This window comes from Podarcis gaigeae (genome assembly GCF_964106915.1).
Source record: "Podarcis gaigeae genome assembly, chromosome: 1".
Classification (NCBI taxonomy): Eukaryota; Metazoa; Chordata; class Lepidosauria; order Squamata; family Lacertidae; genus Podarcis; species Podarcis gaigeae.
The window spans coordinates 132,991,157-133,014,142 of record NC_139678.1 but is presented as its reverse complement, the minus strand read 5'-3'; the positions used below and the strand labels follow the sequence as shown (position 1 = coordinate 133,014,142).

General features: G+C 43.6%; 1 protein-coding gene across 24 annotated transcripts in view; it reads right to left on the bottom strand.

Moving 5' to 3' along the window:
• The window catches only part of PCBP3 (poly(rC) binding protein 3), a gene marked incomplete at both ends in the record, with an annotated part of 76,850 nt that extends 65,917 nt beyond the window's left edge, over positions 1-10,933 (bottom strand). For 20 of the 24 annotated variants that reach the window (XM_083712987.1, XM_083713011.1, XM_083712995.1 and 17 more), the window contains one exon: positions 3,702-3,841. Of the gene's footprint in view, positions 1-3,701; positions 3,842-6,485; positions 6,527-10,211; positions 10,296-10,541; positions 10,617-10,891 lie in introns of those variants that run through there. The other 4 variants (XM_083713014.1, XM_083713009.1, XM_083712998.1 and 1 more) reach the window with 4 other exon arrangements.
• Between the last annotated feature and the right edge of the window lie 12,053 nt (positions 10,934-22,986).

Sequence of the window (22,986 nt, the reverse complement as noted above, 5' to 3'; positions counted from 1 at the left end):
GATAACTAAGTGCACCATCCAAATACTCTTGGCGTTGGCCTGGGGCGATTGGCTTGGGTTGAGGCCTCCCCCTGACCCTACCAGCTTCCACAAGTGAGCAAACAGAAGCACCACCAGCTGGATCCTCACTGGTAGCAGCCAGCAGAAGTTCCTGAAGCGGAGGGGCCTTTTGAGGGAGGGGCTAAGACAGCCCAGTGTGGTCACTGCCAGCCTCCCAACTTTCTGCCCCAATTGGTTTGTGTCGTGGGGCTATGGACGCAGTGTTCCATTAAGCCGCATTGGGGACCGGCTGGGGTTAGGATTTCACCTCGAGCAACAGATTATCACAAAAGGGATCATAAAGGCTGGAAGATACTAAATAACAAAATCCAAGTGTGAGGGGCTGCAATACTATAGCCCTTTACTTGGGAGCAATCTTCATTGAACTTAACGGGGCTCAGACACCCAGCAGTGATGCACCAGATAAGAATTGCTGTTTAAGGAAACTATGTTGAACTTATAAGATATATAAATAAAAGTAAAACGGAGACATCTAATTCGTGTTAGGTTTGTTCATGGAATGATCTTATTGCTAATGTTTGCCAGTAAGGATTATGGATCTCAGAAATCTTTCTCTCCTCTTCAGTATCTGAAGCCTCATAAACTGAGCACACTCCATTCTGACCTTGACAGCAAGCTCTAAAACTGTCAGTCCAGATCTGTTTTCACTTCACCTAAATCTCAGCCTGAATTAAAATCAAGATAAGGGTTTTGTTTTGTTTTTTTAAAAAAGAATCTTATTATATGGGAGCAATCCAAAGCACAGTTAAGTCTCTTTAATGCCTATTGATATAAGTGATTTTAATTCTGTGTGGGATTGTGGTCTTTGTTCCTGGGTAACAGAGATTTTTGCTAAAAAGGTAAAATCCACACTGAATGATCTCGTTTGTCTTGCAAGGCTGCTGCAAAGACTAGAGCAAGGCAGCGGCATTCGTGCTGTGTTAGGACTGCTCAGCAGACGGAGTCGACTGTGCTCAGTGCAGAGGGACAATTTCCTCCTGAAATTGCCACTTGTGAGGAGAGCCAGGATGATGTCCCCTGCACTTTCAGGTCACTGGATCATTCCTTTCAGGATTCTTACCTATATTTCTGAGCAACTTACTAGTTCTCTAGAAACTGTGATTATTTTTACATACACTTAAGTCATTCTACACCCTAGAAATGCATGACACATGCAAAGTCACAACTTTCCTTGCCGAAAGAGAACTGGTGTGTCACAGGGAGGTGGAGGAGACACCATGCGTCCCATGTGCACAGAACTGCTATCATTGCAGAAGTACAAAATGAAAATAAATGCAGTAACTGGGTGTTGTTGTTGTTTTGTTTCTTTTAACCTTACATATTCAAGAGTGGGCTTCTCTATATTTCTGGATGTCATCCTCCATATGCCCTCTTCAGAAACCAGAAATGACACTTATGTGTCTTGTTTGTCAAATTAGTCTCATGTATACTTAACAGTCTTTTAAAATGATCTAAATATAAATGGACTGTTATTTGTGTCCGAGTATTCATGCACATATATCTATATATGTATGCATACAGGCATATATACACAATATGCTTACATTCCTTATTTCTTTTCCTTGGCTTAGACAGTACACTGTGTTTATAATACCTGACAAAAGCAAATGATCAAACTTGTTTTACAGAAATAATTAGCACTAACTATTCAAGGCTGCACTGACTGATTCTTGAACATATGTTGTAACATTGATATTTGTGAACAATCAGTGAGGCCTCATCAACATAATTACACTCTGTAGTGAGAAAATGCAAAAATCATGGATTTCTCCTTTTTGGCAGTTTTATAATGTGAATATAGTTCATAGGCGTTCTCTACCTCTAGAAAATCCTCCCTCTTGTGAATTCATAAAGTCATTGCCTACACGGTGGAGAATGAAAAGGGAAGCAGAAAAACACATTCCATCCTACAAAGTGATGCACATTTCACATTTTATTCTATTTAGACAACAAATTTTCATATCTGGGTTTCCGTTAAGAAATAATAAGGAAGCCATTTTCCATCCCAGTAATTCAGAAAACATGCGGTTTCACCTCTGCAGTAGTCCTTACACACTTTTGGACACACACACAGCTTTTTCTAATTAAAAGACTTGCCAAATATTCATTTTGTTCTTGGGTTTTAAATCCTAAGCACACTTATTAGGAAATAAGCGCCATTGAGCTCAATAGGACACACTTCTGAGTTAATACGCTCAGGATTACAGTGTATGTTTCTGGTTTCATTGGGGTCGGGGGGGGCGGCAGCATAAGTATACCATCTCTTAATTTTACAAAAATGGGCAATGTTCAGCACAGTTTACAATTCAGAATAAAATTCTTAAATTTTTATGCTTGTAAACATCTTAAGGCAGTAATATGAAGCTCACTTACTAAGGAGAAAGCACCCGTGAGCTCAGCGAGACTTACTTCTGAGTAAACGTGCTTAGAATTGCACTGCATGTTTTTCCTGTACCATTTACCATTTGATGTGAAATTTGGGGAGCTGTACTTCAAATATTTATTTCACTGTAATCTAAAACGTTAGGTTCGTATTAGAAATGTCATGGAAATTCTACCACATTTTTTACCTGTATGACAATGAAGATCAATATTATTTGTGTGACATTCTTCTGATAGTATTATTATTTATGAATATTGAAATGCTTTTTGTTTTGTGGTATAAGATTCATTTTAGGATAATTATAGCACATTAATTAATTCCAGAATGGAAATATTACATGCAATGGATTTGTGAAATTTAATATCATATCTGTGAAGTTATTTAGCATTGGGATCTGTATAACTCACATTTCACATTTATATTTTATTTAATGCAGCTTTATGATATATTAAAAGAAATGTTAGATATCAAATTGGAATCAAAACCCTAATGCAGTTTAATTTACATTACACTGCTCTTATGGTCTAAACTAAAACTGATATTCATTTATATTCCCCCCTCCAAAAAAATCTGACTTTAAGAGAAGGAATAAGAGATTAGATCATATAATGTCACGTGTATATTAGATAAAATATTAAAATAAATATTGGATTCCATCTAAACTGTAAGATGTATTGTTTTCTTTGCTGCGTCTTAATTTTACCAAAATTGTGAGTATTCTAGAGCATTCTAGAGCATAATGACACACTGAGAAAGTAGGTTCTGTCATATTTAAGTTTAATCATCATACTGTAGTATTGGATGATCACTATTACATCAAGGTATTTGACGCAATTCTGCCTATAGTAGTAAACAAACACATTTGAGTAAAAACAATGTCTGGAGATTCTCTTAAAAGACACCCCAATCCATTGGTTTTCCCTTGGTTTTCTTTCAAACAGAAAACATTCCATCCATTCTGCTCCTTTTAGATTCCCTGTCAAGAGCATTCCTGAGACGTCACATGCAAAGGAATCCTATGCAGATTTACTCAGAATTAAGTCCCACTGTGTTCAGTGGAGTTTCCTCCCAGGTCTGCGTGCAGAGGATCGCAACCCCTTGAATACAGATCTGATATACTTTAGGGCTCCTTCGTCTCACTTGCTATCTATCATTGTCTTTATGCGCCTCACTAACACACACTGGGGTAGGAGATGGGTTGGAGGGTCTTTAGAACGGCTGTTGCACACCACCAAAACAATATTTTAAATCTCCTTACCTCTAAAAAAGCAGCTTTGGAAATGATTTAGTTTGCTGCGGGTTTCAAACAGATGGTCACTCTTTCCAGGTTGAGAAAAGATGAAAAATGCGAATGGGTAAAATTACAGTGTTATCTTGTTCAAATGCATAGAGGTCTAAACCCTCATTGGCCTCTGGATGGAAATCATGTGACATGGGATGAAGTGCATGTGACCTATTTTCTCCCAAATCCTTTGGTTTCCTTGAAATGGGATGCAACCAACAGTGATGTTTGCGTAATTCTGATGACATTTTTTTTTCAAATAAAAAGAAGCCACTGAGCCAATCCGTTGCCCTCAGGCCACGAGGCTTGACAGACAGGAGTTCCCTGTGACTGGGGAGATGGATCCAGCAATTAGCCAAATATTACTCCTTCACCATTTGGAGTCCTATTTTTTGTTTAATTTTAAGTAACAGATAGAGAACAAACAATTTTGATGAATATATGCACATTCATCTGAATTGTGCAACATCAGTGTAATTCTCGTTAAATCGCATGGCTTGTCTAGTGGTGTTGTGTACCACTCAATATAGCTTAGTGTGGTGACCTAGTTATTTAACTGTTTCCACTCCGGCAAATCTATCTTGCTAATGTAAAGATGACATATGCAGATTGAAAATGGATACCATTCTAAGTATAATTTCTAAGTTACTATTTCTAGAAGTTTCTTTTTGGATGCTTCCCAAAGGATTTCAAGGCATTGAAACCAATGAACTGAATATATTATTTCTGGTCACACTGTTGATAGGTAAGCTTGATGCATTTTCTGAACCAGGAAAAACAGTTATTATTGTTACTTATCTTGGCGCTGTACAGCTTTGCTAGATTTTTGTGGGTTCTGCTGCATTTTTAATGATTTTATTGTGTTTCTTTTAAAATTGTATCCTGCTCTGAGAGAGCCCTGTTACGGGACAGTTTTTCTATTGTTTCAATGTGTTGGAAATTCTTTATTCAGAAGGTATGATATAATTCTACTATTACTATTCTATAATATAAATAGTAATGTGCCCCCACTTTACTGTTTGCAAGTGTAGCATGTTAGATGACAATCTGCTTTTCACCGAGAAAACCGATGCTAAAGACCATCCACTCTGTAGGTCGCTGTCATCCCCACTGCATAAAAAGGATTCCTTTGTTTACTTTGTGCCAATGTACATATCTGTCCTGCTCACAGTGACTGTTTTTTGTTTGTTTGCTTGTCAATGTCAGCTACCTTTTCTTCTGAATTGATTTCTGGACTCATTACGCTTCATGAGCAGAAGCTGCAGTTTTGCATACAGCTATTTAACCCACTTTGAGGCTGGATAGCAGAGAGCAGCAAGCCCACTCAAGTGAGGGATCAGGGCCATTGGCCATTGCAGCTAGTTCTTTGGTTTCAACACGAGCAAGATTGCCTCTCCTTGGTGATTCCACTCCACTGCAATAATATTGACGAGTTGAACCTGAGAGATCCAAGTGGCAGGAACCAGGTACTTTGGGGCCATCCTGGAAACATGTAATCTGTGACTATGCTAAACGCTGGGCCTCACTCGTTCTCCTGAGTTCAGACATAACCAGAATGGGTGGAGCAATGGCAGGTGGCATCCAGGCCATTTCTGCAATGTAGAATCAGCCAAGTGCAAACAGGATCCCCAACCAAATGGTTCTGATACATGTTACAGATGGCCAGAATGTTTCTCAGTTTCTTTTTCTCATTTCATGAAAATAAGTCTATTTGAGTGATGTAAAGCATCAGCCAGAAACTCAAGGAATGTCCAAGAACACCAAAGTACATTGTGGCACTCCCCTAATCAGGACCATTGATGGTGTGGCATTCCAGGAGCTCCCAGAACTGATTCAGATGCGCTCTAATGTGGAAATAGCAATCAACTCAATTTTTTAGAACAAATGTAACAAAATGGCAGGATCCCATACTATAACTATAACTATAATCTGCCTGGGCACGCAATTCGTTTTATCTTGTAATCTTACTCAGGAATCTTTGGTGAAGGACTTTAAAGGTAAAGGGACCCCTGACCATTAGGTCCAGTCGAGGCCGAATCTGGGGTTGTGGCGCTCATCTCGCTTTATTGGCCGAGGGAGCCAGTGTACAGCTTCCGGGTCATGTGGCCAGCATGACTAAGCTGCTTCTGGCGAACCAGAGCAGCGCACGGAAACACTGTTTACCTTCCCGCCGGAGCAGTGCCTATTTATCTACTTGCACTTTGTGCTTTCAAACTGCTAGGTTGGCAGGAGGAAGGACTTTATTATAATCTTTTTGAAAGTCTAAGTACATAATGTTTTCTAGAACATCCCATTCATATGCTCATTGACACTAGAAACTACAAGGAGGAAGCAGCTGGAGAGAATGACTCATGGTTTCAGTTGTCTCTACACAAATGCACAGAGCATGGGAAACAAGAAAGACAAATTGGAGCTTTTAATACAGGGTGGCAAATATGACCTGGTAGGCATTACTGAAATCTGGTGGGATAAGAATCATGACTGGAATGTAGGAATTGAGGGGTATAACCTGCTCAAAAGGAATAAACCAAACAGGAAGAGAGCAGGAGGAGTATTATATGTAAAGGATATGTACACTTGTGAAGAATCCATGACCTGGAGCATCGAAAGCAGTATATGGGTAAAAATTGTTGGAGAGAGAAACAACAGTGACCTTACTGTGAGTGTCTGCTATAGACCTCCAAGCCAGACTGAAGACTTGGATGATGCTTTCCTAGAGCAGATTACCAAACATTCAAAAAAGAGAGGTATAGTACTCACAGCAGACTTCAACTTCCCTGTTATCTGGTGGAACTCAAACTCTGTAAAAGAAAAAGTAAGGTCCTTAAAGGTGAAATGTTGAAGGCCCAAATGCAGACAGTTTCAAGAAGAAAAGAAAGGTGGGGTGCATGTAACAGTCTACCTGTGAGCACTTATAAAATGATGATGTGATTACTAAGACCCAACATGTTGTCAAATTTGGTGTCAAATTTGCAGATGACACCAAACTGGGAGGGGTGGCTAACATCCCAGAGGACAGGATCACACTTCAAAACGACCTTGACAGATTAGAGAACTGGGCCAAAACAAACAAGATGAATTTTAACAGGGAGAAATGTAAAGTTTTGCACTTGGGCAAAAAAAATGAGAGGCACAAATACAAGATGGGTGACACCTGGCTTGAGAGCAGTACATGTGAAAAGGATCTAGGAGTCTTGGTTGACCACAAACTTGACATGAGCCAACAGTGTGACACAGCAGCTAAAAAAGCCAATGCAATTCTGGGCTGCATCAATAGGAGTATAGCATCTAGATCAAGGGAAGTAATAGTGCCACTGTATTCTGCTCTGGTCAGACCTCACCTGGAGTACTGTGTCCAGTTCTGGGCACCACAGTTCAAGAAGGACACTGACAAGCTGGAACGTGTCCAGAGGAGGGCAACCAAAATGGTCAAAGGCCTGGAAACGATGCCTTATGAGGAACGGCTAAGGGAGCTGGGCATGTTTAGTCTGGAGAAGAGGAGGTTAAGGGGTGATATGATAGCCATGTTCAAATATGTAAAAGGATGTGACATAGAGGAGGGAGAAAGGTTGTTTTCTGCTGCTCCAGAGAAGCGGACACGGAGCAATGGATCCAAACTACAAGAAAGAAGATTCCACCTAAACATTAGGAAGAACTTCCTGACAGTAAGAGCTGTTTGACAGTGGAATTTGCTGCCAAGGAGTGTGGTGGAGTCTCCTTCTTTGGAGGTCTTTAAGCAGAGGCTTGACAACCATATGTCAGGAGTGCTCTGATGGTGTTTCCTGCTTGGCAGGGGGTTGGACTCGATGGCCCTTGTGGTCTCTTCCAACTCTATGATTCATGGGTTTCCCAAAAATAAGTGATGCCAGGCAAATCTCATTTCTTTTTTTGATGGAGTTACAAGCTTGGTGGATCAGAGGAATGCTGTGGACATAGTGTAACTTGACTTCAGTATGACTTTTGGCAAAGTCCCCCATGGTATTCTTGTGAGGAAGCTGGTGATATGTGGGTTGAATGAGGTAACTGTTAGTCGGATTTGACTGACTGAACCCAAAGAGTACTCATTAATGGTTTCTCATCATAGTGGGAAAAAGTGATAAGTGGGGTGGTGCAGGGTTTTGTCCTGGGCCCGTTGTTGTTCAACATCTTTATAAATGAAGCAATTGAGGGGGTGCTCATCAAATTTTCAGATGACACCAAACTGGGAGGGGTAGCTCGTGCTGCAGAAGACAGAATCGGGATTCAAAATGACCTTAACAAACTGGAGAACTGGGCACAAGCTAACAAAATAAATTCCAATAGGGACTGCAGCTGTACAAATATAAGATGGAGGACACCTGGCTTACCAGTGGTACATGTGAAAAGGATCTAGGGGACAACAAGCTTAGCACAAGTCAACAGTGTGATGCAGCAGCAAAAAAAGGCTAATGCTATTCTCAGCTGCATCAACAGAAGTATATATCCAGATCAAGGGAAGTAATAAGGTAAAGGTAAAGGTACCCCTGCCCGTACGGGCCAGTCTTGACAGACTCTGGGGTTGTGCGCCCATCTCACTTAAGAGGCCAGGGGCCAGCGCTGTCCGGAGACACTTCCGGGTCACGTGGCCAGCGTGACATCGCTGCTCTGGCGAGCCAGAGCCGCACACGGAAACGCCGTTTACCTTCCCGCTGGTAAGCGGTCCCTATTTATCTACTTGCACCCGGAGGTGCTTTCGAACTGCTAGGTTGGCAGGCGCTGGGACCGAGCAGCGGGAGCGCACCCCGCCGCAGGGATTCGAACCGCCGACCTTTCGATCGGCAAGTCCTAGGCGCTGAGGCTTTAACCCACAGCGCCACCTGCGTCCCACTCTATTCTGCCTTGGTCAGGCCACACCTGGAGTCCTGTGTCCAGTTCTGGGCATCACAATTTAAGAAGGATGTTGACAAGCTGGAACATGTGCAGAGGAGGGTGACCAAGATGATCAAGGGTCTGGAAACTAAGCCTGGTTAGGAATGGTTGAAGGAGCTGGGTATGTTTAGCCTGAGAAAGAGGAGACTCAGAGGAGATATGAAAGCCATCTTCAGATATCTCAAGAGCTGCTCCATGGAAGGTGGAGCCAGCTTGTTTTCTCCTGCTCTGGAGGGTAGGACCTGAACCAATGCCTTCAAGTACAGTGGTACCTCGGGTTAAGTACTTAATTCGTTCCGGAGGTCCGTTCTTAACCTGAAACTGTTCTTAACCTGAAGCACCACTCCTGCTGCCGCTGGAGCACAATTTCTGTTCTCATCCTGAAGCAAAGTTCTTAACCTGAAGCACTATTTCTGGGTTAGTGGAGTCTGTAACCTGAAGCGTCTGTAACCTGAAGCGTCTGTAACCCGAGGTACCACTGTAACAAGAAAGGAAATTCCAACTAAACAACAGGAAAAACTTTCTGTCAGTAAGAGCTGTTTAACAGTGGAACAAACTCCCTCAGAAGATATTAGTCTTTGGAGCTTTGAAACAGAGGTTGGATAGCCATCTGTCATGGATGTTTTAGTTGAGATTCCTGCATTTCAGGGGTTGGGCTAGATGACCCTTGGGGTCCCTCCCAACTCTTTGAGTCTATGATTGCATGATGATTTTAAGTTTAAAGACAGAACTGGGGATGAGAGATACGTCTCCAATCCATGTCTGTCGTTTTGTGGCCTTTCAGCATTTTAAAAAATAATTATTTTTTAATTTCATTTGATTACTCTCCTGGCAACTGAGCGCTCCCTTGCTGTCCTGCAAAAGTGTTCAGATAGACCTGCAAAATCACAGTGAATACTAGTACAATACTACAATACTAGTCCTCCCTCCTGCGGCAAAACCCCATCATTTTCTTCTTCTTGGGAAGATGTGTTCTTGCACTCCCTTCCTCTCCTACAGTAAAACACTGAGGATCTTTTGAAAATCAAGTAGGCAAAAGTCTGTCTTCTCCTCCCACCCCATATAATACATACAAGGCGGTGAAATGCCATGTTCCTGGAGCTGGGTTGTGGCTTGCAATTTTACAACCCTGAGAATAAAATGCAGGACTTCTTGGGCGTCAGGAAGGGTTCATACTGTGATGCTGGAATGCTTTCAGTTTATCGGGGCCTTCTGAGTAAAAAGCATGCAACATCCTGTATATGTAATCAATAGCAATAGGCTTGCCTTTTGGAATGCATATTCAAAACATCATATGGCATATGGTTCATGACATTTTATTGCCACGCAGGCTGAGGCAGGATGAATCTCACTAGCCACAGAAAACGTCAGAGATGTCCTCCTCCACATGAATTTCCTCTTTGCCCCCAGCAAGGTTGACGCGTGTTCCACATTGGGAGGGATATTGTTTTCTGACTAATTATTTCAGAAGGGCGTGAAGAGGAAGCAGCAAACAATGGGGAGAATGAGAACAAATGTCCGGGATCTCTGTTTCCCTAGGCCACAATACCACAGAAACAAATCTAATTCCTAAATCAATACAATTAACTATTGGCTCACCTTCAAGTTCATATTAAGCAGAAGGGTCAAATTAAGACATTAACTGGTTATCAATGGATTGCTTATATCCCCCTCCTCTCTGGACAATTAACCAGGGTTCAAAGCACATGCACTCCACTGTTTCCATTAGGGGGTGTTATTGAGCTCACTTAAAAAAATGCCTCACTGTGAACACCTACCTTGTTCTCTTAGAATGGCAATGGCACCCACCTAAGAGGTGCAGGAACTGAGTTCCAGCTAGTTGTGGCTGGAAAAAAGCCCCAATTATGCCTCATGCACCACATCTAGAAATACCTTGAGCAACTGGGGAGCCCTGTAATGGCCGCTTACCCAGTCTCCAGGTGGACAGCAGTTGTAGCTTGTCACGTCAGGCCCTCAACTCCACAGAGGTCTCTCCAAAAGTCTCCATTGTGCAGCCAGCGGCTGAGGAATTCCCCCGGTCGGCCACAAAGGAGAGCAGGATGGTCACCATCCCCAAGTTTTGAATCAGCCAATCAGTGACCAGAGGGCCCAGCTATATAGGCCGGGTGCACCTGAATTTGGGGTTGCAGTCAGCAGAAGAACAATTCTCTTCATGCTGTGGTTATTTTGCATGCTAACGTTTTCTTCCCTGCACTGCATAACAGATCTTGTGATGGTTCATTAATGGTTGCTGTATTCAGAGCCAGGAATGAGTTTACCTGCAAACAGATTGGCCCCATTTGGAGGTTTGTCTTCTTCATAAGCAACAGTCAGCGGTGGAATCATAGAATCATAGAATCATAGAGTTGGAAGAGACCACAAGGGCCATCGAGTCCAACCCCCTGATTTATAGACCACTTCCTGTTTGGGTTTTCCTTTTTTAAAAAAAACTGCAAACACTAGAAATCCAGGGGATTAACCAGAACTACCTATTTATTTCATAGAATCATAGAGTTGGAAGAGACCACAAGGGCCATCGAGTCCAACCCCCTGCCAAGCAGGAAACACCATCAGAGCACTCCTGACATATTGTTGTCAAGCCTCTGCTTAAAAACCTCCAAAGAAGGAGACTCCACCACACTCCTGGGCAGCAAATTCCACTGTCAAACAGCTCTTACTGTCAGGAAGTTCTTCCTAATGTTTAGGTGGAATCTTCTTTCTTGTAGTTTGGAACCATTGCTCCGTGTCCGCTTCTCTGGAGCAGCAGAAAACAACCTTTCTCCCTCCTCTATGTGACATCCTTTTATATATTTGAACATGGCTATCATATCACCCCTTAACCTCCTCTTCTCCAGGCTAAACATGCCCAGCTCCCTTAGCCGTTCCTCATAAGGCATCGTTTCCAGGCCTTTGACCATTTTGGTTGCCCTCCTCTGGACACGTTCCAGTTTGTCAGTGTCCTTCTTGAACTGTGGTGCCCAGAACTGGACACAGTACTCCAGGTGAGGTCTGACCAGAGCAGAATACAGTGGCACTATTACTTCCCTTGATCCAGATGCTATACTCCTATTGATGCAGCACAGAATTGCATTGGCTTTTTTAGCTGCCGCGTCACACTGTTGGCTCATGTCAAGTTTGTGGTCAACCAAGACTACTAGATCCTTTTCACATGTCCAGGGCGGAGCAAGCTGCCCAAGAAGGCGGAGTGAGCCGCCGATGGCAGACATTTGGCACACCACCCGCCCGCGACTCCGAAGCCTCCCCCAAGCTGTCAAAATGAAGGGGGAAGGGGGGAATGCCACCGGCAAAGTGGCGCAGCTCCCCGCTTCCCCCAACAGCTCAGGGTTAGCTTGGGAGTCACGGGTGGGCAGCACTCCGAATGTCACCCCCCTTCCCGGGATGACACCCGGAGCAAATCACTCCCACCGCATCCCCCCTTCCTCTGCCACTGGCAACAAATTTGGGCAGATAAGAGATTCCATTGGGTGGAATCCTTAGTCTAATATCGGGTCGGGGTAAACTGGTGCATTGCCCCTATCCTGAACAGGTGTGATTGCAGGGTACCCTGCAATCTGTCCAGAAGCCAAGCGGAGGTGGGGGGGGCAGATGGGCTGTTACCTCGGGGGATCACCTACATGGAACTGCGTCTCGAGGAGGCCTCCTAATGCCAGTCACAACCCTGCTGAAGTGCCAGCCCTCCATCTGGAGGCTGAACCCAGTGCCTGAGACAAAAACCTTGCCTACAACTGCAATCAATAAAAGGTGTGGCCAATTTTAAATCCCAGAGCGCTGTCTTGTGCAGTGTGTCCCACCTATCATTGTCGAGGCCTCTGTTCCCTGGGGTGGGAGTGGGGCATCACTGCAAGTGGGTCTGCAATATTATAATTGCTGAGAAATAATGCTGTATCTGATTATGCTAGAACCTGATGCAAAAGGAATACAAGAATATTCCACGCCGTGAAAGGCCAGAGAACCTTTAAATTTTGCACATTTTGTTTGGGTTATCTTTTCAGATATTTGCTACTGTGTGAAACGCTGCACTGGTAGATTGTTGCAGATGGGCCTCAAACAATAATACCAAGGTGGGAGAATCAGAAGTCAGTGATATATTAAAAAAATAATAATTCGTTTTTCTTTTTCATTCATTACACATCCATCGCACAGTGGAATTCATCTAAAATACAATCTGAAAGAAAGTCAGGTGTGCAGTGCATCCTGGGCTGAAAATATCACTGTGTCTTTTTGCAGTTTGCCTAGTTTCACGGATGAAAGGAACAAAGCGTTACTATATGTGAGTTACTGGCCAAACCAAACAATCTGGTCTTGCTAGGCAATAAAAGAAAAGATGAGATCAGACCATTTGGGGGCAAATCCTGTGATACTCTTTCTACATCACTATGGCTACACTGCTGCTATTAATATTTTGTCAGAAAATATGTATGGACAGAAAATATATGAACAGAAAATCTAATATTAAAAAAACCAGCAGCATTCAGGAAAGCTTTGCTATAAGAGAAACTTCCCGTATCCCTGGTCACTTTGCTCCTAACTTTGAGGAAGAAGAAAAAGAACTCTAAAATTGCTGAACTAGAATTTATTAGCAAATTTGATTTCATTCAGGTTGGACTTCAACGAGTCCATTGATTTCTTTCATACTGGAGATATTAAACTAACACAGCTCATTGTTTATCTCTTTCATGTAGATAATGCAACGCCGCCTCCTGCCAAAATCAGAAAGTGGGCTTTATGAACAGCCTGTCATTTTATATACATTAAATCTCTGGGAGCAAGTTGTGATTTCCCCCCCTTCTTGAACAACTTAAAATCTACACTCAGATACAAGATCTCTCTGATTTTGTTGGTTGTACAAAATAAAACCCCGCAGGAACCACAGCCGTATCTATTTATTTATTTCTCGCTGAATGTAAAAGTGCAGCATTTGCCTGTATTCTGTGAATTCCCCACTGACTGTATCTTGCATATGGGACATTTCCTTGTCTTTCCTGGTATGGCACAGTTATTTTGCTGTTGCTCCTGGCGTGCCTGGATACTTGAATTAGAGCTTTAGGAGACTGATGTATGGAAGAAGCTACCTTGGGGCAAGGGCTGGACTTAATGGCCCTCTAACCCCTCCAGCCTCCTTATTCAATGAACGACGGGAAGACATTTGTCATTGATACTTTGCTGCATAAAACCTCATCTTTTGGAGAAATTAACTAGGTCGGAGATACTGTGGTTCAAGCAGTAGAGCATTGTGGATCTGGCTCCATATATGTGGTTGTCAGTTATTTGTATAATAGGTTGCCTTGAGGTAACTCAGCTTCAGTCCCTGGCAAAATGAAGATACTCTGCACTTCAGGAGACAAGGAGAGAAAATGTCAAGGATTAAGATTACAGTATCTTATCTTCTTATAGAGATAAAGTGGAAAATTTAACAGAAGTGCTGACTGCCATAGGATAAGATGCTACAGAATTATTTTCAGAATTCTGAAAGAAAGGAGGAGGGAGGCTGCCAGCTAACAAAACACAGCAGATGAGCATTTCAAACCTTGGCACTCCTGCCAAGGCTGAATTTGATGGAGGCATTGGCTGAGGCTAATTACTGGAAAACCCTTTTTACGACGGTTGTCTTGGGACTGGCATGTTATGTACAAAGAGTAAAAAAAAGATAGTCATCTTTCATTGTGATATGGACCTTCTGCTCTGGAGGAACCAATAGCGACAGCATATTATTCTGTACTAGTTTTGTAATTTGATTGTCAACACAAATCTCTCTGTATGCATCTTTGACAGTACTGTCCACTCCGCATTATACAGTTGGTACCCAAACTGAGACAGTCTATATCTGTGGCACACAATGTATGTCTTAAGTGAACAGAACCTTTGTGTATGGCTAATGGGAATTAGCTGCATAAGTGATTCCAGATACTTGGAAATTCCCTCTGAATTTGATTCTGCCAGCTGTGGGGTCCACGTTTCACTTCAAAAACAATAGATCAACAGTGAAATTGAGTGTCCTGAGCTGGCAGGACACCAAAGAAAGGGAGGAGGATCCTGGTAAGGGGTGTAGCTGTGATTGGTACATATCAGGATAAGCTGAAGAGAGGGAAGGGGAAGATGGGGACTTAAGAGGTATTCACGGGACATGAGAGGCTGCTGCAGGGGCCAGGGGAGCCTGGGGAGGGGGACACATCACTAGAACCAGAGGTGCCCCTGTCTCCAGGAACACAGCAATCTCTGAGGAGCTGGGAACAGCAAGAAGTACATCCAGGAGACTGAGGCAGGCAAGGAAACCCAGCCCAGCGGAGGACCTTAAGGTCCACAAATAACAACACTTTGAAGGTCCCGAGCCTCAAGGAGGTTAGGTTGGTTTCAACTAGGGCCAGGGCCTTTTCAGCACTGGCCCCAAGAGACTAGGGCCCTGCGGGACTTGCCATCTTTCCACAGGGCCTGCAAGACAGAGCTGTTCCGCCTGGCCTTTGGCTTGGACTCGGTCTGACCCTTATGTTTCCCTTCTCTTATGGTCTTGATTTATCAGCTATTTTAAAATGAGGCTGCATTTTAAATTGCATTTTAAACTGTATTTTAAATTGGTTGTCCCCCCCCTCTCGTTTTCACCTATTATGTTTTTACTGTGATTTTACCTGCCCTGAGCCCGGCTCTGGCCAGTGAGGGCGGGGTATAAATAAAATTTATTATTATTATTATTATTATTATTATTATTAGGGAATCAGGTGGAAATCACAGGGCTCATTAGCTCTGGGATGAGGTTTGTGGTCACTCAGCTGGATGAGGCTCAGGGCAGGTGAGGGTCATAGCTGCACAGCTGGCATAAACTCAGATACATCAAATAAGATTGGGCGGAAGAAAAAGAGACCCAAGGCACAAGCACTGTGTCTGCTCAACTTTCTCCGCTGCTGGAGCACAACTTGGCTGCTTTGGGGACCTCACTGGACTGTGACTTTGGGGCTGACCCCAGGTGTTCCAACCCTGGATCTTCTGCAGAGGGCAGAACCTGACTCTGCGGATTGACTTTGGACCTTGCTCATTGTATTGGACCTGGACCAATATTTGACCCTTTGGACGGTCTGCCTCCTCTCTAGTGTTGCTCTTGGGGCTGTGAGCACCATCAGGATTTACCTCTGGGTATGCTGGGGTTCAGGACAGTGAGTGGTGCTGTGGGCTTGCCGATCAGAAGGTCGGCGGTTCGAATCCCCGCAACGGGGTGAGCTCCTGTTGCGCGGTCCCTGCTCCTGCCAACCTAGCAGTTTGAAAGCATATAAAAGTGCAAGTAGATAAATAGGTACCACTCTGACGGGAAGGTCAACGGCGTTTCCGCGCACTGCTCTGGTTCGCCAGAAGCAGCTTAGTCATGCTGGCCACATGATCTGGAAGCTGTATGCTGGCTCCCTTGGCCAGTAAAGCGAGATGGGCGCCGCAACCCCAGAGTCGTCCGCGACTGGACCTAACGGTCAGGGGTCCCTTTACCTTTACCTATGCTGGAGTTTAGTACAGTGAGGTTGTTCAGCTTTCAGTTTTGCACATCAAGTTATGAACAATACAAATGCATTGATCATTCCTGCAACCAATTTTGATGCTTGACAGTGTGTGTGTTGTGGTCTCTCCTCTAATTCTGTATTCTTTAGTCTCAGCTTGGCTGTGAAACACTATTTATGCATCAAGAAGATACTGGCCAGCAATTGAAATTCTATGTGCAATGAGGCTTTGAACTTTTGTTTCTTAAGCTCCACTGCTATGCCTTGTGGCCAGTGAAAGCAAGGGCGGGCTGGTGTTGAAGGAAAAGGACTCAAAATCCCACTGGGCTTACACCAGCCCTTGGGTGTTCCTAAAGGAACTCTTTGGATCCTTGTCACTGAATCCCCAAATACAAATAGTCCCATTTTGCCATAGTCTTATAGCTCAGTAGAAGGGGTGACATTGGAAGAGGCAGCACGCCCGAGCTCTCTGTGTGACTTCCTATACCACAAAAGGAGGGCAAACAATCCTTTTCTGACCTGTGTTCCCATCCCTCTCCTTGCTGTGTATTTCACACAGACAGAGGCAATGATTTTAATGTCCCAGTGAACAAGCCATCAGAACACATCAGCCTCAAAGACCAGACTTCAATAATGTCACATCCCCTCCTAGGCACAGCTGAGGCAAGAAAAACCAATTCAACTGCTGTGCGCTCATGTCATGAATGCATATTATTTGTTGTTTCCTTTTTTTTTTTTTAAAAAGCATTCTTAGAGAACTAAGTAAATCTCTATACACAGCAAGCGAAAAACAAAAACAAAATACCCCTTTTATGTAGACATACCTACGGGAAGGCACAAAGAAAGGATGCTCTCATTCTGAAAAGCAAAGAAGACATAATAGGAAATGAGAGAGGTGAAGTCATCACAGTCTCTGCAGAAATGAGCTGAGAAAAGCTCTGTGCCCACATGAGCAGATCTGACATCCCCCCTGGCAGGGAACCTAATAAACGGAGACACTGTCCACTTGGCAAAATGAGCTCGAGTTAAAAGACTTCCAAGCTGACAACTTTGGGTATCTAATAGTATGTTTGTTAAATTAATTATTTTTTATGCTGATGATTATTCCTGCCTCAGTTCTCCCTCTAGATCCTTCCACATGGAAATTAAGAAGATTGCTGGTTCACAATCATCCCGAGGACCAAACTAGATGTGACCCAGGAGACCCAGCAGAGGGGTCTCAGTGGTTTTTTTTTTAAAGAAAAAAACTGTAGTAGAAACGTGATTTGAATCAGGACCATGAATCATGGGAAGGAGTGTTTAACTCATTCTCATTTTCCTTGTTGAATTCACCCCAGGTTGCGATTTACCTAATGATGAAATTCTGAATCTGTAAGATTTCTTTGGTGAGGCAAATAATAGCTTTGGGGTTCAGTAAGTTTAATGGGGGAAATGGCATTTAGTGTGGCAGTACCTGCCCCTTGGAACTCCCTGCCTATTGAGATCAAGCGGGCAGTTACACAGTACTGTTTCTGGTGTCTGCCCCAAACACTCCTGTTTGGGAGACTTTGGGTAGAGAAGTCTACCCAAATGCTTGGGGATGTGGGTGGCGCTGTGGTCTAAACGACAGAGCCTAGGGCTTGCCGATCAGAAGGTTGGCGGTTCGAATCCCTGCGATAGGGTGAGCTCCCGTTGCTCGGTCCCTCTTCCTGCCAACAAAGCAGTTCGAAAGCACATCAAAGTGCAAGTAGATAAATAGGTACCGCTCCAGCGGGAAGGTAAATGGCGTTTCCGTGCGCTGCTCTGGTTCGCCAGAAGCGGCTTAGTCATGCTGGCCACACGACCCGGAAGCTGTACGCTGGCTCCCTTGGCCAATAAAGTGAGATGAGCGCCGCAACCCCAGAGTCATTCACGACCGGACCTAATGGTCAGGGGTACCTTTACCTTTACCTTTACCCAGATGCTTAGAAAGTTGAAATAACTTTAATCTGTTTTAGTATTGTAACTTTGGTATGCTTTAAATTAGGTTTGGGTTGTGATTTTTTCTTGATTTTACAGCTTTATCTTTGTAAACCACTATGAGGTTTTAGAATCAAGCGATGTATATGTTTTTATGAAATAAAATAAATAATATGCCATTTCCATGAAACAGATTTACGGGAAAAACACCCAAATATATAAATGAAGAAGTTTGTTATCTAACTTGCTGGTCTAAGCTCCACTTATATGCAGGGCTACATCTTCCAAAAATCACTCTGAGGGCTCATCCAGATTTCCTTTCATGCGGCATTTCTAGTCACAGGTTCAGGCTTTACAGCTCCATGTCCGAGTGTCGGTGGGTTTTTGCTTTGTTTGGTTTTTGCCCTGGTACTTTCCTGCGAAAACCCTTTCTTCATTGCTGAAAACAGTTCTGCAGAAAACCTGGATTGCCATTTGCCCCAGTTCAGCATTAAAGAGCAGGTTTTCCTGGGGAAAGCAGCAAGGCAAAAAAAGAGAAAACAGTGCTTGGACAGGGACTGGAATTTCGCATGGAGCCAAGCCTAGAAAGCTGTGCCTCTGACAACACATTGATGGGCAAGGCTGCACCTACTGATTTTCTGCGCCTGTTAAAGATACAGGAGATCATTTATTGAGAGAGAGAGAGAGAGAGAGAGAGAGAGAGAGAGAGAGAGAGAGCATCTCCCCCTTGCAGCTTGTCAGGTCTGAACATTTTTTTGAACTTCGAGAACGATGTGCTGACAGCCTTTAGAAACATCTGGGCCTGCTCTTTAGCCAGTCCTGCTTTTGTTACTCACTGTGCCCGGGCTCTGGAACCTTTTGCCCTCCAGATGTTGCTGGCTGGGGCTGGTGGCATTGTTGAGTCTAACAACATCTGGAAGGCCAACAGTCTCCCAGATCTGCACTACATTATAAAAAATTAACCTCTAGCATAACTAGCTCCATGTTACAGGTGCAGGACCCAGGGGAGAAGAAGAAGAAGAAGAGTTTGGATTTGATATCCCGCTTTATCACTACCCGAAGGAGTCTCAAAACGGCTAACATTCTCCTTTCCCTTCCTCCCCCACAACAAGCACTCTGTGAGGTGAGTGAGGCTGAGAGACTTCAGAGAAGTGTGACTAGCCCAAGGTCACCCAGCAGCTGCATGTGGAGGAGCGGGGAAGCGAACCCGATTCCCCAGATTACGAGTCCACCTCTCTTAACCACTACACCACGCTGGCTCTCCAGAGAGGGTTATCAGTCAAAATGAGCCAGAAGCAGATTTTCAGTCAAAGCCAGGCTGGGCCCGAGATCCAAAGAACCCACCGGGAAAAGGCAGGAGGCTCTGAGTCAATGTCGCCATCCAAGAGAGCACTTGCTTAGATGGCAGAGCAAACACGGAGGCTAGTGGGTCAGGATTCGCCCATGGGGTCCTTGATACTACAGCCTTGATAAAGCCCTTGAAATCCAGAGCTCAGTTTACCAGGCTTGCAGTAAAAACCAACTGGGTGGTCAAGAGGTGAGAATCCAGAACCCAGCACAGTTGCCATGTGACTTGAATTGGCTTTCAGCTAATTTATAATCTGAGCACGTCCATTTCTGAAATTCATCATGCTACACACTGTCGGCACAAAAGAAAGTACCCAGTGGACGAATGGTGGACTCCCCATGCAAGATCTGCTGTAGTATTAAAAACAAACACGAGAAGGCAGATGAAGGTGATGGACTACATAGAACTGGTGGAAATGACTGGCAGAATCTGAGACCAGGGAGAAGAGTCGGTAGAAGAAGATTGGAAGAAATTTAAAGAATATTTACAGAAACATTGTAAAATTAAGGAATGTTAGAAGGATGCTGGAATGAAGGTATGTGGTTTTAGCAGTAACGTTATAAAGGATTAAGTAAAAATGGATTGTTAATGGGTGAGAATGTAAAGTTACAATATATTAAGATAAATTATTAAGATAAAAACAAAGATGGAAAGGATTTGCTGAAATAGCTAATTGAACTAGAATACAAAAAAGGGAGGTGTGAGGAGGTCAAGGAAACAAGCAAATGAAAGATAAGACATGGAAAGATTGACTTGTTTTTTTTAATTGTTTTTACTTTTCTGTTTTTCTGTTCTCTTTTTCTTTATTATTCGTAATTTTTTGAAATCTCAATAAATATTATTTTTTTAAAACAAAACACGAGAAGCAGCTTCTGTAGATCTTCCCCTCATGGCACCTGTCATTTTGAAATGGGTAATAGTGGGGCACATGTTGCAACACCACAGCATGCCACGATTGTGCGCATTGTGTCATTTCTCCAAGATCTCCACTGAAAGGAGAAGGAAATGCCACTTTTCTGCGATTCTTCCTTCTGCTCAGGCTGCAGTTGGCTCCAGAAGAGGACAAAAATTCAAAGCTCCAAATATAGGTCATTCCTTCAGGGGAGGAGGGAGTGCAGCTGTGGTGTAGCTGGGAAAGGCAACTGCAGCTTGGCACAGACAGGCCGGGCTGCCTCCTAGCACCGCTCAATGTCATTTGTGTGACATCATGGGAATTAGTATTCAGCACAGAGGGAAGAAATTAAAATGCACACCACAGATTTCATTCCATAGACAAATCGCCCTCTCCCAACACTCAGCCGTGGGATGAGACATATGGCTTCTGATAAACAGAGGAATGGCACAAAAGGACAGGATCACAAGACACCACAAAAGAAAACCACAATGAAACTACGCAAAACAAGATCCGGAGAATCCTTGCCTCTAACTTCAGGTGCTGTTTTTACACAAGGCTGCAGATTGCATGCTAACAGCAGAACAGATTCTGGAGAAGGAGGCTGGGAAAACCATACATTCAGTGAGAAAGAAACAAGATTAGTGATAAGCCAAGTGTGTCTGGGCTGAGGAGATGGACCTGGGGCTTTTCTTTGCAATCCGAAAACAATCTGCCAGAGCTTTTGCTATTTGGCATTTTCTGTTGCTGTTTTTAAAAGATAGCAGCTTTTTCAAGCTAGCTTTTGAGCTTGTATTTGATTGGAAATGACCATTGTAGACAGGGGGGCAACTTGACTAAAATATTGGGGGTAGGGCAGATGAAGGCCTGCCCCCAGATAATTGATCACATGAGGGTGTGCGCACACCTCAGTTGAATGACAATATCCGTCAACTTGGGGAGTGGCCCCCTCAAATATTTTATTGGGGAAAGTCAAAGGGACCTCAGGCCCTAGGAGTTGGCTCCTAGGATTGTAGAAATGCATTTTCCTTCCTGTTCTTCATGCAACAAGCGGCTAAGGCAGAATGAGAGTGCAATACATGAGACTGGTGACCATTGGATGTTCACTGTCTTTCACTGAGACATAAAACTGGGGAGTTGGAAGGGACCCCAAGGGACATCTAGTCCCACTCCTGCAATGCAGGGATCACAGCATCCATGACAGATGGACAGCCAACCTTTTTTTAATTAAAAAAAAACCCAATGAAGAAGGTTTGCTGCTGTCCAAGGTAGTTTGTTCCACTGTCAGACAGCTGTTATCGTCAGAAAGCTCTTCCTAATGTTTAGTTGGAATGTCATTTCTTGCCTTTTTTCTATCTGATGTGCATTATCAAAAGTTTTCTTGAAGACTTTTAGAACAAACTAGGCAGGTAAAAGTTTTGGCAAAACTTGGTTCATAATCAACAAAGGGTCTTGTGGAGTCTTACAGTGGCGCCATCACAACTTGCACATAACATTTGTTATTTCTGAAGATGCCACAAGACTCTGTCACTCAGTGGACTGACACAGCTGCAGAAAGTGGCTTCTAACATAACACTTTCAGCAGACAGCAAGAATGACTCATTCCTTGCAGGAGGAGGAGGCCATGGGGAATGGCTGGCTGTAGCCCAGGTAAGATCAGACGGTGAGGAGCTAGATAAAAGGTGCTCTGGTCTTGAATGGTACACAAAGCTAGGCTTAATCAAAAACACATGGAAGCCTTTTCGTGTGCTTATTTAGGGTCTGGGATCAACTCCCTTACAACGTCACTGCAAAGACCCATAACACCACGTTGTGGTATGATAATATGATGAGGGTACTCTCTTTGTTTTTAAAATAAACAAGATGAATTTTAACAGGGAGAAATGTAAAGTATTGCACTTGGGCAAAAAAAATGAGAGGCACAAATACAAGATGGGTGACACCTGGCTTGAGAGCAGTACATGTGAAAAGGATCTAGGAGTCTTGGTTGACCACAAACTTGACATGAGCCAACAGTGTGACACAGCAGCTAAAAAAGTCAATGCAATTCTGGGCTGCATCAATAGGAGTATAGCATCTAGATCAAGGGAAGTAATAGTGCCACTGTATTCTGCTCTGGTCAGACCTCACCTGGAGTACTGTGTCCAGTTCTGGGCACCACAGTTCAAGAAGGACACGGACAAACTGGAACGTGTCCAGAGGAGGGCAACCAAAATGGTCAAAGGCCTGGAAACGATGCCTTATGAGGAACGGCTAAGGGAGCTGGGCATGTTTAGCCTGGAGAAGAGGAGGTTAAGGGGTGATATGATAGCCATGTTCAAATATATAAAAGGATGTCACATAGAGGAGGGAGAAAGGTTGTTTTCTGCTGCTCCAGAGAAGCGGACACGGAGCAATGGATCCAAACTACAAGAAAGAAGATTCCACCTAAACATTAGGAAGAACTTCCTGACAGTAAGAGCTGTTCGACAGTGGAATTTGCTGCCAAGGAGTGTGGTGGAGTCTCCTTCTTTGGAGGTTTTTAAGCAGAGGCTTGACAACAATATGTCAGGAGTGCTCTGATGGTGTTTCCTGCTTGGCAGGGGGTTGGACTCGATGGCCCTTGTGGTCTCTTCCAACTCTATGATTCTATGAAATAAATAGGTAGTTCTGGTTAATCCCCTGGATTTCTAGTGTTTGCAGTTTTTTTTAAAAAAAGGA